Here is a 16957-nt window from a genome sequence, read left to right as displayed (position 1 = left end):
GACATAGTAAGATCTTAGAACACATAGTAGTATTAAAAAAAGAGCAAAGTTGATTGTTATAGATAGATTAAAAAGGATGCCATGATACAGTCACAAGAGTTTGCAGAGACCTCTATGTACATAGTCTAAAATTAGAGATAGTAGTGATTAAGGAAAATAAAGAGCTTCAAAGAGAAAAAAAGTAGAATTGGGCTACATAAAGGTATATATGATACAGTTCATAGAGAGGGCATTGTGACCTACAATCAAAGATGCCACCAATAGTCATGATGTGTTTCAAAAGACAAACCCTAGGCCAAGACAGAGTCTATAATCATAAGGATTAAGAACCCAAGTATCAAGAGTTCACCATAAAAATGTGTCAAAAGAGCAGGTTGAAGGAGTCAAATAAAACTAAAATTATGGTGAGTGTCATCCATGGCTTAAAAGGTAAAAAAAGTCATTGATATTTGTCACTGTCAAGACAAATAAACATCTCAATCAACACACACATTGCAGTGGTGATATAGATAGGTTGCTCAAGGGTTGTGACACAAGAAAGGGTGCTAAAGCCATTCCAAAGCAAGGCACCACTGTCATAACAGTCCTAATCATGAGAATAAGGGCCTCTTCAATATTAAGTCCATAGCCCTCTAAGTCTTATCCAACAATTAATGAAGCCTCAAGTCTAAGACACTAAAGGAAGACTTGAAATGTCATAGAGAATCTTTAGAGAGGATTTAAAAATGATTAAACATAGTCATATCATATAAAACAAAATGACTGTGTAGAACATAATGCATTACGAGAAGTTGTAGAAAAAGACAGAGACTTTGGAATCCAAAAAACTCAATCACAACAACCTCCTTTAGACTAGACCATAGCAAATTTGTAAAAGATCATTAAAGTCCTCACAAGTTCAAGGAACTAGTGACACATAAGAATTTTGGGATGGAAATATTACATGGGCGCTTGATATTTGGGACAATACTCTATCAAAACAAGGAGATAAAAAAGGGTTATAACTGTCCAAAGTATGATGACAAAAATCTATAATGAAAGCCTAGCAGGACTATCAAGATTTGGTCAAAGTCTTGTATATTTATAAAAATGTTTAGTCATAGTGCATAGGATAGAATTTATGGTAGGGATTCATGTAACAATCAATGATATAAATAAACAATTGTGAATAAAGAACTTTTATTATAGATACTTTGTAGTCCAAAACAGAGATAAAGAGATGTTAATGCATTCAAATCAACAATACAGTGAGTTCAAGGATCAATAGTGTCTCAATCATAAGCATGAACAATATGAAGAACAATAGTGACAACCCAGGCATGAAAGGGGAAGTAAATTAGTCTAAGAACCTACTAAAAAGTCAAGAAGATAACATAAGAAAAGAATATAGTGAACTTCCAATGATGATATAAATCATTGTAAAGGCTCAAGAAATCACTGTCAAATACATGAGAGCGGCCATCCAACATGTGAAATGATAGTGATATTTTGACAGAGAGAAGCCCTAAAGAGTGAACCAGGATAGTTCATTAACAGAAAGGATAGTTCTATGTAATGAAGAACATGACATAATGAAGATAGAATGATTGAAGGTAGTAGTGATATTGAAGAGATTAATGGCACTCTCATAGAGAACAAGATCAAGTAGAGGCTTCTAAGATAGAAACAACAAAGAAGACATCCTTCAATAAAAGCACACAAACTCATGATGAATTGTGATAAAATTAAATATTCTTAAAGATGTCAAAATATCAAGCTTATAATTGTATACAATTATTTTTTAAAAGATAATTGAATAGAACAAACCTCAAAAATTGACATCAACACTTTCTTTATTGACTTTCTCTTGTTGATAATAGTTTCATTATTTACTTTTAGGCAACCAATTTGTTTAAGAGCAATAGCATATTTGTCCAAAAGAGATGTTAAAACTGTTAAGTTGCAAGGCATTCAGAGGAAAGATTAGAACATGAAATTATATATGATGATAAAATGCAATATAAAACAACTTCTATGAAATTCTAAAGATAACTATTTGAAATGTTAAACAACTTCCATTAAATTTATTTCTATAACCAAATTTTGATTTAACTACAATAAACAAGAAGTAGTGAGAAACATAGCATCAAAAATCATTTATACATCTAAGTGTTTTTAAACAGTATTTGATGACTACCATAAAAGGAAGCAACTAAAAGGATGACATCAAAAATATTAGACAGTATTAATTTTCTACAATCCATAGACTAACAAATGTAGAATTTAGTACTACACATTTTTCCTGATGATGGGTCACTAAGTGTGTTCCAAAATATTGGATTAAAAATATATATACACCTCAATCCTAAATTTGCATTTGTTTATCAAAAAATAAATTATAATATTTTTGAACATTTACACATAGCTAGACTTTTGTTCAGAAGAATAGACATGAATGAATCAAAATAGAATTGGAAAAAAAAAGAAATTTTGAGTAAAAGAGAAAGGATCTCATGATATAGTTTATTGTCATTTCCTAGATTTGTTTGAAATCTCTCCTTATATATTAAACTCCTTTACAACATCAATGATACTTTTTATTGTGATAGGATTTATACTCAACCAAATATAATTATTCATATTACAGATTTTATCCTTATTAAAATTTTGACCAGGTATGGCTCACCTGAAAAGTTTAGGATTCAAAAAACAACATTAAGTTTAGCTAAACCTAATAACTATGCCTCTAGCATGTCGTGGAGACATGGATATCATAGAGATGTATATCGTAATAGTGGAACATACTTGGTCGATATCTTGGAAATAAAAAACCTTCCAACCAAACCAATCAAATAATGGATCATTAAGTGACAAGAACGCATGGGATATTAAAAATTGGTTGAAATACAATGGAGACACCCAAGATATGATAGTTATGTATCTTCTAATATTCTAGGTATGACTGTTTCTCCTTTCTACTTCCATGTGACCTATGTTGGCAACTCAGACATTAAGATAATTCATTTTCTTTCTTTCTTTCCCAACTAATTTTGTACATTTTTTGAAAATCTCTCAGACATAACTTCCAAATTCCCTTAATGCCTTGTTGCTTTAAAATAAAGAATTCACTGTTATTTTAAAAGTTTTTGATATTTTCAAGCAACTCTTTTAATTCCCTTAGTTCCATAATTTATAATTGTTGGTTAATAGATTTGTCTTTTACACATTTTAATTCTTTTACTTCTGCATGCCCATAAATAAAAGACAAAATACACCAATAGTTGGATAACTTCTTAAACAATTAACCTCTGCATATGGGTACAACTCCCCAAGAATGATTTTCAATAAGCTTAAATTACAACATCTATGCATAATTTTTTATCAAAAATCATTAAAGGTACATAAGCATTCATATGTCAACACAAAATGAACACCACAAATGTTTTTAAGCACAAATTTCTTTTAAAAGCTCATATACTTTCATTCCTCAAATCAACAAGATAAACTTTAATATCTATGCACTTCAAGTGGTTGCCTATCATCTTTTAGGAGTTGAATATCTATGCACTTCATATTTTTCTGCATAATATTAATCAATTCTTTTAACTCCTTCAAAATTTTAATTGATTGTTCATGTCCTTGTTCAATAATTGAGTTCCTCCATTCAATATTTTATTTACATACAAAAAGCACATTGTTGTTTAGACCATGCACTAGTTTTTCTGCCAGGAAGTTCATGACTCCATACCTTTGGGTATCTCTCATTTGTTTGAGCACAACTACCCATTTTCTTTTCTCTTTTTCATAAGAGATTATTTATGTTTCTAACTCCTTGCCCACAGACTTTGCACTTTCAAATACCTTAACCAAATTAGAAATGTAGCTTGAACCTTGCTAAGCAATTGATTCCAGCCACTCACTAAAGATGTTTGCTACCATCCGACTTCTTTGGACCTGATCAAGCAACTTTTGGTTCATTGGTGACTTTGGATCAAATGACAAGGGTACTTGGGAAAGCGGTTGCGGATTGGGATCTTGTATAGCATTTATGTACTGGGCCATCTGCATTATTATCTGTTTCATTTCATTTTTATCCTTTTCATCTTCCCAAATATTGGTTAGAATTCTCTTGGTGGAGTTCTCTAGGTGTTTTGCGTCTGCAGTTGGAGAGGTCACCCTCAATCAATCTTTTCAATAACAGTCTTTTTTCGTGATAGTCTTAGCATCTTTATCCATTGGGGTTCGAGTTACCTCTGCAATCCAATTCCTTGTTTGATCATCCATGTCTATCATTGCTTCAATTTTAAGTCTCTTGGACTTTGACATTCTCCCCAAACATTTACTAACCATGTCTTCCATTAGGATAGTGATTGGGGTTATATTTTATTTCTTGCTAAGTGAAGTACTTAACCATTTGGGGATAGTAGATGTCTCCTTTGATGGATGTGATTGCTAGTTAGTGATAACAACAGCCATGGTATTTACAAAATCCTCAACTTCTTGAGTTTCCTTCCCTTGTCAGTAGCACCAACAGTGTGCCTGTCCTACATCTGGGCATCCATTATATCTTGAATTTATTCTTCAGAGTCCAAATCTACTATAAGTGGATTTGTAGGGAGTTTCTAACTGTTCTTCTTGCTATGGGATCTTGTGACATGAGCAGGGGAGGAACTCAGAGAAGATTCTCTTAAGTTTGCAGTTTTGATTTTCTCAATCCTTTGTTTTTTATTACCTGTAATATCAATAGCAATATTAGAAGAGGTAAAATATACTTGTGAATTTTCATGAGTTTGACCAAATTTTCCACTCTTAGGTGTAAAAATGGGCTGCTATCCAAAACACTGGTCCTTTAGCCATCTTTATGTCTGTCTAATAACATTGAAGGCTCTAGCTTGAATGTTGTCATCCCCTTTTGTATCCCAATCAAATTCTAGAATAGGCTACCTCTGTATCTTCTCATTGAACTTAGGCTCAACAATTTCTTCACCCTCATCCTCTTGTACATCAGAGACATTCATAGATACACCCATCGTTACAATTTGTTGAATTGTGAACCTAGACCACAATACCTTTCTAATTTCAAACTCATCATCACAATTCTCCTAGTAGTCTTCCAGTTGAGGTTCATGACAAAAATCAATATCAACAGTCAAGTTTTCTATGGAAAACCTTTGGCTATCAAATTTGCATCTAACAACATATAATTGCAAATTGAACTTCCTGAATTCAAGTTCAAGATTTAAGGCATCTGAAACAAATCTACAGCTATAATATCCCATCTCTACTGGAAAGACAACTCCAGACTTCCCTTCATTTCTCTTATCAATGTAGGCAAGATGTCATCTGATTTCAATCAAAACATAACTATCTAGAGCATACTTGGGTAACCTGAAAGGTTCACCCTAAAAACTGCCAACCCTAACATAAATAAACTAAGCAAATTGAATGAAGAAACTACCATAGATAACTAAAAACTCCATTGCTTCTGTTGATAATCTTTTATTTAGGTTACCTAGCAATTCATGAACCAATCTACATGCAAAATTTTTATTCCACCTCATGAAGTTTTCAACATATTTCTGCTTTTGCAGGTTAGGATAGTATTCATAGACCCTTATCCCATCAATCTAGAGTTAATGTTATAATCCATTCCAATCTTGAGTGAAGCCAAGCATATTAAACAGGTATGAGGACATATAAAAATCGCTCATCCCTGCAAATTTGTTTAAGCCCTCATGAAGTCTCTCTACAATAACTTGCCCCCAATCTAGATAAGCACTTCCATTCAACATGACTTGAATGTAGAAATACATCCAGTCTTCCCAATAAAAGGCATGAGTGTTTCCCTTCAATCTATTCAACAAAATAACATTATCCCTCACTTCTGTTATAAAATGTTCTGGGGAGTGGCCTTGGCAACTTGGAACCTCCTTTTTGGATTTTAAACAACCAGTTTCTAGCAATTACGCTTTTGTAGGTTCTCTTCTTCTCGAAAAAGAAAGAGTTTAGATTACCAATGGTCCAGTCTTCATACAACTCCTTATGGGGAATTCCCATGGCTTCCATTATGGTCTCCCTATCAATTTTCAACACCTCTCTATTGATAGCCCTAATACACTTGTGTTCTGCATCATACTAGTTCATGCATTCTAAAACTAGCTTCGGGCATGATGCCACAATAGGAAATGAAACGGCTTCAATCAAACCACTTCTTATAATTTTCTCCATCATGGAATTTTGAGCTAGATTCTTAGCTCTTTCTAGGAAGTTAGTGAGGTCTTCTTGTATCAATGAAGTGTCACCCATCTCTGGTAGTGAGCTAACCAAACAAAAAGTACGACCCAATTTTGGCAGAGTTGGCCTCATGATGGCCCCTCTCATATTTATCAAACAACTTCGAAAATAAAATGAGTTCCACTATTATAGGAAAAGAAACAGACAACAGCTAGCTTCTGAGCAAGAATATACAACATAACAAGAAATAATTAAAACTAACCTGATCCTGATAGCAAATTCCCAAAACCTTCTGAGTGTAGATACAATACCTCCAACCTCCTTCACTTTCATGACTATTGAGAAGGGACTAGAGAGATTGTTAGCTTTTACAACAAAAAAATAAATAAAATCTCACTCAAATCCTAGCTATTTGTACTTATTAAGTAAGCTCGTGTGAATTGGCACCTGATTTGATGGATATCAAGCATGCATTTAATTTTGGGTCACTCCATTACATGGCACATGAAATATCATGATTATTTTCCATAATTAGAAACTAACATCTCAAACTACCCACAATATTGCCTTTCCTGTCGTCATTTTCCCTCCATGATACATGCAACACTTCTAAATGAAGCCTCAGACTATGAATTTTGAACTTTCAACCTTGAACCAAAAGCCTAAAGGTTTAAGTTCAAATCTGAGGAACAACATAGAAGAAAACATAAAATAGTCTTCATGACATAAAAAGAAAACACAACGAATGAGCAAAGATATAACTGATGCAAAACTAACTTTGAACTGTGAACCTTGAACCAAGAAGGTTCAAGTTCAACATGAACTTTCAACAAAGCGCTCGCCTTTACCATGAAAGAAAGCCGCGAAGACAACTAAATTTAAAGTGGGCATTGAACTTGAACTTTGAAATAAGGCAATGTTCAATCACTTAAGTTCAAAAGAAGGAAACACGCAACCGAAAAGGAAAATCAAATTTAAAGGACCACTTTCAAATTGAAACTCAAAAGAAAAGAAAGGAGGACTAACAATAATCAACTCTTTTAAGTATTTTGTTTTAGATAGAATAACAACTTAAACATACTCAATGTTATTCACCATGTAATAGTTCACAGGTATATTCAAAACAAAATTAATGCTCATAGTTCACTATAATATAACAATTCATAAGAAAAATAGAACCAATTCTCACTATGGTATTCAATTTAATATTGAAGATGATGAGCTACATAATATCTGTTCAATTTCATTATTGCTGATATTTTCTAGCTAAATCTTGTATTAACATTGTAGTGAATGGGTAAGTATTTGTTCTTCATATTCAAAATATTATAGAACTATTTCTTTTTCTTGTTTCAATTGAATGGGTTACCACTTCCCCAAATTGTTACATGGTGAATACCATTGATCATTTTTAAGTTATTTTTCTATCTAAAGAAAAACATTTAAATGAGTTTATTGTAAATTAAGGAAGCATATAGAAATATAATCTTTAGACGTCTAGACCATGGACTTGTTATCAAGATAGTCCCAACCATTAATAGTTCCTTATGGTTGACTAGAATGCCTCTGTTCAAAATTATAAGACTTGTAAAGGCTACTCATGTAGCTTTCTCCACGTTTACCCTTGTTTGAATAAATCAACAGAAATATTATAATCTTCATGGTTGTAAAATATAAAGAGTTGACTAGAATGGATCTCTTAAAGGTTATAAGACATTGTTGTTTTCAATGTGTTTTGTCTACTACTCTTGAACTAAATTTGGCTCATGTTGTATGATACTATGATGTATCTACATACAACAAAAATCTAATCTTGACAATTGACAAATAAAGATATAATCTTGATGGTTGTAAATTATGGAAGCATATAGAAATATAACATTTTCTATGTTTTTTATTTTTGTTGTTTTGCAACCTTATTTTGCATTCTCCTATCTTTGTAGGTCATTTGGCACATACAATGGCACAAAACTTTACAATTTTACTATGTCAAGGCGTGTTTATTCATGTTTTGTGCTCCTCTATATAGATTATTAATGTGAGTACTTGTATACATATTTTAAGATGTAATATATATTATTTCTATGAAGATTTGTATATATCATTTAAGATATGATTTAGAATATTTCTATAAGATTTTGTACATATCATTCAAGTTTCACTTAGTTTACAATTTTTTTTTAATGTATGCAATTTTAGCTCCATACAAACATATGATTCCATGTAATGCTTCACTGTTATCTTGGTCCAAAGACATTGTAGACTTTATTCATAAAATATAGCTATGACAAAATAAATATATTATTGCACTTCCAATGATTACCACAGTAAATTGATTACACAAGGAATCTAGAAAGGCGAAAAAATACAGAAGAATACTGCTTAAAAAACACTAGTCTCTTCTTCATAAATGAACTTCATAGGTGAGGCTGATAATCTGATTTTTGTTAAAGGATCAATGAAAGTAATTCAAATAGAGACTAATAGTCAAAGACTTAAGATTTTGCATAGATTCTCATTGCTAATAATTGAAAACTAACATTAAGCCTGCCAAAATGGAAGCTCTAAAACATGCACTACTACATAGACGGGGGTTTTAATCAATTTTAGAAGACTCAACCAAATAGGGAATTGATTTCCCAGCTAAAGCTTGATGAATTTTAATCATTCTTTGGATCTCAATTGGTTATAGATTCAACTATTACGAAAAAAACATATAAGATAGACACATAAATTAGCTTTTCGTATCTTTTTAAGAACATATCACAAAACAAAAGTGAACTCAACAAAAAGAGAATCTCCAAGAAGATGATTTAAATAAATGAAGTAAAGCTAACACTCACAAGGATGATCAGGAATCTCAGTGGATAAAATATCTTTATTCCATTCCTAATGGTTAAATAGATGATGACCTACATATTAACTCCAAATGTCCAATCCATGTGAGCAAACAAAAGCAACACTTTGAAAATAAAATATTTATCTATCTCAGAGGTTTCACAGTCCCTTGACATTGTTAAACCAGATGATTTAGCCATAATCATAGTAAATGGCATTGCATTTTTGTAAAAGATTACCCATTCAATAATTTTTTTTGTATTTCTTTATTAGAGTCAAAGCCTTGTTTTGAAACTACACATATTCACTACGAATTCAATACGATGATAAACGATAATGAAAGGGTAACCAAGATTTAATTTCTACAAATGATTTGTATTTCTCATCACGTTGCATGAATGTATTTTGATGGTGATGTGGACTATTTAGACAATGTCCCACAAAACACAATGATGGTGAAAATGTTTACCGAATGATTTTATTGCTAAGGCTTTGGAAACCTTTGAACAAATGAAATTGCCAGGAGTTGAAGTAAAAATTTATAATTCTTGCCAATGTTCCTATTAGATATTTACTTGGAAATAATTTGGCCGACACACATGCACATGTGGAATCGCAGAGATTCTTCCTTATTTTTTTGACAAGTACCTCTAAAATATGTCTTTCAAGGACAACAATGACTGCGAGAAATCCATAAAATGACTTCACTAGAAAGCTTTAGAAACTTTGAAACATGAATTCAATTGACAGTGATAGGCATGCATGCAAAATAGATACAATCTACTACTTTGGGGCTAGCTCAAAGGCTAGAGTAGGTGTTTTTTCCCATAGAATTGTAGGCGGCAGCCACATATCCTAATTGATACCCGTGTCCACTAGCGTTGTTAGGAGGAAGCATCATTTTCTCTCACCCACCAACCATCCCCTATTGAGAAAGACCTTAACCCCACACTCCCATATTTGTTTGAGGCTAGAAAGTTGACTTTCACCCTAGCCTCCCACCGTCTTGCAAGAGACCCTTGTGAACATTACATATCATCTCTTAACATCTTCCTTAAGTATTCTAAGGCATTTGATCATAATCTCCCCATTAGTCCATAATGATCTACTATGCTAAAATTTCACTCCAATTTCCATCCCCAGATTTCTATCCCCTTTGTTGCATCCTATACCTATGATTATTACAATAATTATCCTCTGAACTAAGAATTGGGTGGGAATCAAACTAGTGATTAGTGGGTAGGGAAAAAGAACTTTGGGCCCATAAACCCAATTCAAATATAGAGTCTAATACAATCAAAATGCAAAAACAGACGTACTTGTTGAATACATGTAGTGGATTATAAACTAAAAATTTAGTTCATACTAGAGGAAAGGTTGTGATAAACAAGATTGTTGATTGGGAGAATACCTGCTAGAGCCTGTGTGCATGGTTTTGCATATGATTGGGAATACATGAACATTTTGTAAATAATTTTCTTTAGGACCAAGAAAAAAAAGAGATAAACAACCTAGAACATAGACTTACCCAAAAAAATTGGTCGTGTTTCAGTGTCGCCCATGAGAAAGAATGGGTAGAGTTTACAAAATGAAAACCCCAAATTTAAATTGAGCTCATGCAAAAAATAACCATTAAAACATGCCAAATTAATTTCCCCCATTCCCCTGTGAGGCCCTTGCAAACGAAAATGCATGTTTTTTTTGTCTTAATTTTTAATTTAAAATAATTAAAATAGTTTTATTTTTTAAATTAAGATTATTAAAATATTAATTATAATTGAGTGTAACATAATTCAAAAGTTTCTATGGGTAAATAGAGAAATTAAGTAATAACCTTATTATTTTTGAAACTCAAATTATTCATGGAATTTTTTTTATGTCTTTATTGAACAATGAAGTCTTATAATCTAGTTTATTATTTTATATGGATAAAATGGAACAAAATTAATAAATGTATTAATGAACCCCTTTCCAATTGTTAATTATTTTAGATGAAAATTTCATGGAAAAATCTAATTCAAATTGAAAAAAAAAAAAGGAAACTAGAAAATGACAGTAGGAGTAATAGTCATTTTTGTTTTTGTGACTAATAATATAAAGGAGTAGTAGTCATTTTTATTTGTGTGATTATTTTTTTAGTTGTTTTTTTCACTCGATGATCAAATTAGTCATTTTTAGTTATGGTGACTAAAATTTTTAGTCACTTAAGTCATTTATTTGCAAAATTCTACTAGTGATAGTAGAGAAATTTTGGACACTTAAAAGCAGATTTGATCTGAAAAAAGATACTTTATAGATATGCCTAGTTAGTAGCAATTTGTATTCCAAAAATTTCATTTTTGGAACATTTGGGAGTCTTTCTTGGCATGAAATAATTTATATCTGGCATCTGAGCTCTTGGAATATAATCAATCATTTGATCATCATGCAAAATTAGTTGACTATATATGAATACATCTCTATATTTATCAATAAGCACACTACCCTTGCTACAATTATTGCTTAAAAAGTAAACAAGGAAAAACCAGGAGCAAATTGTACATTTAATTTTAGAGGCAAGATGAATACATACCCGCGGGCCTTCTAGCAACCGGAGACAAAGTTAGAAACACAATGAAAACATATATTCTCTGAATAAACTACCACTTGGAGATACAAAAAAGTATTTTTAGAGAACCATGTAATGCCAATAAACTTCATGGCATTCATTTGCCGCTTGATATGCTAAAATGTTTTTTTGTAGATAGCCCTTAGTGCAAACAAAATGCCACTTTGTGACATTCATTTGCCCTTAATTAGCAGCTCAATATGCTAAAATGGAAGTTTTCCTATATATATTTGTTTTTAAGGCAATCAAAATACTTTTCATTTTTAATTTAAGATAATTTAAATAATAATTTAAATGTTTAAGAAAATAATAATTTTGTCTTTAAAAATTGTCTTAAACCTTCTTTTTATGTAGTAGTGGTGAAATATTATTACTTTTATTCTTATTATATTTTTAATGGAAATAAAAATAAAATATAATATAATACATATGCTACTATAATTATTTATTATTTATAAATAAAATAAATGTTTAAAATAATTAATGATTTACAAACAAAAATATTATAATCGATCTTTTTTTTTTAAATATGTATTATAAATCAAAAGTTATATTTAAATACGCGTAGAATATAAAGTAGCTAGTTTGTAAGCAGTGTTATTTCATTTTCAATTAAAAGCTAAATACGGGAAAGTCGCTAGTAGTTGAGTGCATTCCAATTCTTGTGATAGAAATTGTTGATTTAATGCTCCATACTTGCTGATTTAATGTCCAACTTTTTTATAACATGTTATCAAATGAGGGATACCTCATGACTAATAGTATAGAATAATAGTCATTTGTTTAGTCATTTTATTTATGTGACTAATCATTTAGTTGTTTTTATAACCTAATGATCAAATTAGTCATTTATTTAGTCAATTATAGTTGTGTTTTCTTACCCGATGACCAAATTAGACATTTATTTAGTCATTTATAGTTGGTTTTTATATACACGGTGACCAAATTAGTTATTTATTTAGTCATTTATAGTTTTGATGCAAAAAATGAATAAAATTTGATCATTTTTACTTATTATAACTAAAAATTTTAGTCACTTGGTCATTTATTGGCCATATTTCTACTTGTGATAGTAAGGTTGGGGTCACAATGATGTGGTGGCTCACTTGTGCATGGAAAGCTTGTGTGGCTTTATATTACTATTGAAATGACTACTACCTCTAAAATAAAGATTTTGTACTTGTTCTCCCTACTCGTGACGATATGTAGCCCAAAAAATATACTTGTAATTTTCTATTTGATATTGTTGGAAAAGACTGGTACCTTTGGAATTTATGGATATGGAGGTTTAATTAATATAGCTTTTATGTCTCTCATATTTTTAAGGAAACTATTTCAAAGGCCCTAAATACTTTGTTTTTGTCTTGTTTTTACCTGCTAAGTGTGTTAAGTGCTAAGTCTTGGGTTTATCTTTACCTTGTCACTATGTTTTATGTGTATCTTTCCATAATGGGTGGCGACATGGCTAGAATTGATCCTAGTGTTCATACCGAATTCAAAAATGACCCTGCAGTTTGGCATGTTTGTAATGAAGGAGGGTTGTGGATTTTTTATAGGGGATTAATGGGTATGAAAATAATATTTCAATCCAATTCACTAAATCCTAGGATGAGAAGAATGTCATTGTGGGTGGTGTTTCATTTGATGTAATTAAAGAATCCATGATTATTTTTATGGGCCTCTCAACCAAGGATGGGAAGTGGTAGAGGCAAAGTCATGTGACGAACAATGAGAGTCTAGCTCAATTCTTCAGAGGAAAAGTAGAGCCTATGAATCTTCAAGGGGGGTTCACTAATGATAAACTACCTGAGCCATGGAACATAGTGTGCTTAATGATTATAAATTTTTTACCCTAGAAGGTAGGTTTAAGGCCTAATATATTTATCATTTTCATCTATTAAATCACTTTTGTAACTATGAATTTCTCTCATTTCCCTTTTTCCTAATTACCTCCCTCAAAAGTTCTATTCTTGAAGCCTTGGAGATGGCCAGAACTCGTGGTCAAAAATTTATTCCACTCCATCAGGGCTTAATTTTTTACCTGTATCATTTCCACCTTGCTCTAAGCCCCCCTCAAACAATTGTTAACAAAGGAGCATGAATGGACATGTTGGAGCCGGTGATTCATCATTGCAATGAGCAGAACGAGAAATCGGCCATGCAACAACATTCCATTGAGTGAGACTAATGATTTTTCGCCAACCGAAAAATTGCTACCCTAAAAGAACCGTGGGGCAACTTGAAAAACCAAGATAGGCTTTTGTAGGGACCCCTCTCGTGGTCCCGTAGGTTCAAATGGATCATTTGCAGGTTCCACAGATTCTGAGTTAGGGCCCGTCAAAGTTTGACAATTTTGAGCACTTAGGGCACTCAAGGGACGATGTCAGTAGGGTATGACCCCGAGCGTTCGATCGAGTGGGGGGGAAAAAAAGGAGCATGCGTAGGGTAATAATGCCTAATTGGACATGTTGGAGCCGACGGTTCATCATCGCGATGAGCGGAACGAGAAATCAGCAACGCGACAACATTCCATTGATTGAGACTGACAATTTTTTTGCCAAACAAAAAATTGTTGCCCTAATAAAACCATAGGACAACTTGAAAAACCGAGATAAGCTTTTGTAGGGACCCCTCTCGTGGCCCCGTAGGTTCAAATGGATCGTTCACAGGTGCCACGGATTCCAAGCTAGGGCCTGTCAAAGTTTGACAATTTTAAGCACTTAGGGTGCTCAAGGGACGACGCCCGTAGGGTATGACCCCGAGCATTCGATCGAGTGGGGGGGGAAAATAGGAGCATGTGTAGGGTAATAATTCCTAACTAGACATGTCGGAGCCAACGGTTCATCATCGCGATGAGTAGAACGAGAAATCGGCCACGCGACAACATTCCATTGATTGAGACTAACAATTGTTTTGCCAACCGAAAAATTGCTGCCCTAATAAAACCATAGGGCAACATGAAAAACTGAGATAGGCTTTTGTAGGGACGCCTCTCGTGGCCCCATAGGTTCAAATGGATTGTTTGCAGGTGCCACAGATTCTGAGTTAGGGCTCGTCAAAGTTTGACAATTTTGAGCACTTAGGACGCTCAAGGGACGACGTCGGTAGGGTATGACCCCAAGCATTCGATCGAGTGGGGGGGCAAAATAGGAGCATGCATAGGGTATTTTTCATTAAATGAATTGTATTGTTCATTGAATGAATTGTATCGTATTGTTGATTAAATGAATTGTATTGTATTGTTGATTAAATGAATTGTATTGTTCATTAAATGAATTGTATTGTATTGTTCATTAAATGAATTATATTGTTCATTATAAAAACAACACTTACGATGAAATGAAATGAATTGTATTGTTCATTAAATAGCCATTATTAACCATTATTAATTATTGGAATGAAGATTAAATATTTGTGTGATAACACCACGCACATATGAGAAACAATTTATATGATCAAATATCAACTTCTGTATATATAAAAATGTCAAATGATTACAAATGTATGTCCATACACAAATATGGCATAAACACCAACTGAAACAAAATGTATGTCTAAATACGTGAATGTAGGTCCATATACAAAATATACATGCCAACTAGACATGTAAGCATCCCAAAACTATCTATAACATCCTAAGCTGTTGATGGATCATCAAAATCGATCCTCTTCGCCACACTGCTCGGCTCTGAAGGATCCTGCACAAGAAAAACAAACTACGATTAATATTAGCTATATTATATAATTCACACTTGAAAACTTAACATAAAAATGAACTATAATTGAACTATTCATGTTTACCTCATCTCCACATTTTCTCTTCAACTTTGCAGGATTCTTGATGTATGTCTTCGGTAGAGGAGGTATGTTTTGAATATTTTCATACACAACCTACATATGTTCAGAAACATGACATTGATACAAGCTAGCATATAATTGTCACTGATAATAACAAATTATATCTACTAATCAAAAAATAAAATAAACACACATCTACTCAAGGCATCTCTTCTTCTTCTTCAGGTATACTAGGTGTAGTCATTAAGGATGTGAAGCCAAGAATTCTCTATATATATACACAACAAGTATATGAAACTATCAATCTATGTATAGACATGTATAATCACTATAAGTTATTTAAACTATTCATTCAATCATATTTGCATTCAATTACCTTTCCCTTGTCTCCAACTACACTACCAGATCCTAAATCACACTGCCTTGCACTCGTGCTACTTGTGCCCTACAAGAGTAAAATAAGATATACATGCAAGTTAGTACATAATCTAATTAATACCAATATAAATGATGAGCATGTATGTACAATAAAATACAAACGACTAGGTGCAATAATATATGTACTGTCAAGCTATCAAGGCCAAATGAAATGACCGACAAGGTGCCCTCCTGAATCTATCTCAACTCATCCTCGGTCATCAACTGTTAAATAGACCATGTAAATAAAAATTAGTACTTAATATTATCTAATTTATAAATATTTAATTAAAATATAACATGAACTGTGAAAACACAAATCTTACCAATACATCATCAATGTATGATGACGGTGCCTCCTTGCCTCTAGCATGTGAGGACTCCCCAGGGTATACTCCAGTCTGTGTAATAACATCCGGTGCATCATGCATCTCATTCACCTCATAATCTGTACTGTCCACATGAGGATCAACGGGTTGTCCAGGTGGACCCAAGTATATGTGCCCACACATGACACAACTATGGGGCACACATATGTGTGAAGCCGAGGATGACGTGTCACCGGCACCGGATGCACCACTACCATCAAGAGTAGGCTAAGCTACTGACGCAGCCTGAGAAACCAAAAGGCTACTCAAAGAGTGAATAGCCGATATGGTCTGTGAAGCCGCCTCACAAATGATATCAAGATGTTGAATTGCAAGTGGGGGATCAACAGGAGGAGGGGGGACATATGGGCCCTGGACTACTCTGACTGCCCTAGAAAAGTTGGATGTCAAAGTAGTTCACATGTTTGTGTAAAAAAAACTCAACATACAATTTTTTTGTGAAATAGAAGGGGATATCAAGATTGTTCTTGGGTGGTTTGTCGAAAACCATCCACCAACGATCCCAAAAGTTTTTCACAATCCCATCATTTGTGCACCATTTGATAGAAAGTTTTGTTTTCTTGGGATCTATGGGCTGACTAGTACGGGGATTGACAAACAATGAGGCGATTTCGGCTTTAGATATCTCAAAATCCTTGATATCCTTATATGACAAGCCATCTGCATATTTTTCCTTCTTAGAATCTCGCCACAA

The sequence above is a fragment of the Cryptomeria japonica genome, chromosome 11 (genome assembly GCF_030272615.1).
Source record: "Cryptomeria japonica chromosome 11, Sugi_1.0, whole genome shotgun sequence".
In the NCBI taxonomy this organism is placed as follows: domain Eukaryota; kingdom Viridiplantae; phylum Streptophyta; class Pinopsida; order Cupressales; family Cupressaceae; genus Cryptomeria; species Cryptomeria japonica.
The sequence above is the reverse complement of the archived record's forward strand: the minus strand, read 5'-3'. Positions refer to the sequence as shown.